This window comes from Mandrillus leucophaeus, unplaced genomic scaffold (genome assembly GCF_000951045.1).
Source record: "Mandrillus leucophaeus isolate KB7577 unplaced genomic scaffold, Mleu.le_1.0 Scaffold1263, whole genome shotgun sequence".
In the NCBI taxonomy this organism is placed as follows: domain Eukaryota; kingdom Metazoa; phylum Chordata; class Mammalia; order Primates; family Cercopithecidae; genus Mandrillus; species Mandrillus leucophaeus.
In genome coordinates, this window is record NW_012101021.1 from 24,363 (window position 1) to 26,570 (window position 2,208).

A 2,208-nucleotide genomic window follows, 5' to 3' on the forward strand; every position below is an offset into this window, starting at 1 on the left:
TACCATGCCTGGCTAATTTTTGTATTTTTAGTGGAGACAGGGTTTCGCCATGTTGGCCAGGCTGATCTTGAACTCCTGACCTCAAGTGATCCACCCGCCTCTGCCTCCCAAAGTGCTGGGATTACAGGCGTGAGCCACCGCGGCCGGCCTAACACTTGTTGATAGTGGCATCTTTTTTATTTTTTAGTTTAATTTTTAATTTTTAAATGATTTATTTATTTTTTAGAACAGTGTCTCACTCTGTCACCCAGGCTGGGGTGCAGTGGTATGATCATAGCTCACTGCAGCCTCAAACTCCTAGGCTTAAGTCATCTTCCTGCTTCAGCCTGCCCAGTAACAGGCGTGTGCAACACCCAGCTAATGTTTTTTTTAAAAATTTTTAGTAGAGATGGGGGTCATGCTATGTTGCCAAGGCTGGTTTTGAACTCCTCAGCTCAAGTGATCCTCCCACTTTGGCCTCCCAAAGTGCTGGGCTTATAGGCGTGAACCACCATGCCTGACCAATAATGGCATCTTTACCTCATTCCTGATTTAATAAAGAATACATTTCTCCTTTTTCTTGTATGTACATAGGAACTATTTAAGACAAAAGTAGTTGGCCCGGCATGGTGGCTCGTTCCTACAATCCCAGCACTTTGGGAAGCTGAGGCAGGAGGATCACTTGAGCCCAGGTGTTCGAGCTGTTTAATTTCATCAAACATGGTTTCAGTATTTATTGAAATTATAAGTCTATTTTGTATTTTTGTTTCCTTGACCTTGTGACAGACATGATGTATAGAGATTTTCCCAGAACTCCCTTTGGAAATGAGCAGCTAGCAAACTACTTTATGTTCAAAGTAGTGGCAAAAGGATGGATCATGCAATAAAGAGAATTAAGACATTTAGATATACATTTAGGGAAAAATTTAACTTTGAGTCCTTCCTTGCAACCACATAAAAATTCTAGATGGATTAGACATTAGACCTTGAGAAAAACCTTAAAACTATTTGAAGAAAACATAGAAAAATATCTTTACAGTCTTGATTCAAGGAATCATAAGAAAGTTGTAAACTCCATAAGCCATAAAGGAAAATATTGAGAGATTTGGCTACCTAATATTTAAACCTTCTGAACAATGAAAGACCACCAAGAAACTTAAAGATAATGGAAGGCTGGAGGAAGACATTGCCAACATATATAACAGGCATTGCATTAATAATCAGAGTATACAAAGGAAAGGGAAGAAAACAGAAAAAAGTAATCGAAGAGGCAAATAAAGCTTAACCTCACTCATCATAAATAGCATGTAAATAAAAATAACAAGGTAACATTTTCCATCATCAAGCTGTCAAAATTTTAAATGATAAATATCCAGTGTTGGAGAATGTAAGTGACCGCTAGATTTACACTTCAGGTAGCTCCAATCCAGAAGTATTTTATGTAAATGGTGCCCCCTGCAGCCTAATTCCTACCTAGACTAAACAAGTACTGGTGTGCACCTTGGAACAGTGCTTGAAGACCCCTGTCCCTCCTGTGGGTTTAGTAACAATTTGGGGAACAGTTTTTGGCCTATCTGGCAAAATGTAAAAAAGGCCCTTTGATGCAATGATTCCTCTTCCAGCCTTTCAGAAGCACATGAATATGTACTATGCACATAAAAATATATGCAAAGGTATGTTTATTAAAGCTTACTTTATATTGGAGAGAAAAAGGAAGCAATCTACATGTCCGTGAATAGGGGACTGTTTGGATGAATAATGCTGCTTGCATCCAGCCATCGGATATTTTGTAACTCTTAAAAGGAATGAAGTGGATTTATCTGTACTCACATAGACTGATCTCCAAGATTTTTTTTTTTTTAGACAGAGTCTTGCTCTGTTGCCCAGGCTGGAGTTCAGTGGTGCAATCTTGGTTTACTGCCACCTCTGCCTCCTGGGTTCAACTGATTCTCCTGCCTCAGCCTCCAGAGTAGCTGGGACTATAGGTGCCCAACACCATGCCCTGCTAATTTTTTGTATTTTTAGCAGAGACGGAGTTTCACCATGTTGAATAGGCTGATATGAAACTACTAACCTCAGATGATTCACCCACCTTGGCCTACCAAAGTGCTGGGACTACAGGCTTGAGCCACTGCACCCAGCCAAGATTTAATGTTATGACTGAGGTAAACATGAATGGAAGCAAATTTTCAAAATATCTATGATTTGATCTCATGTGTATACATTTGT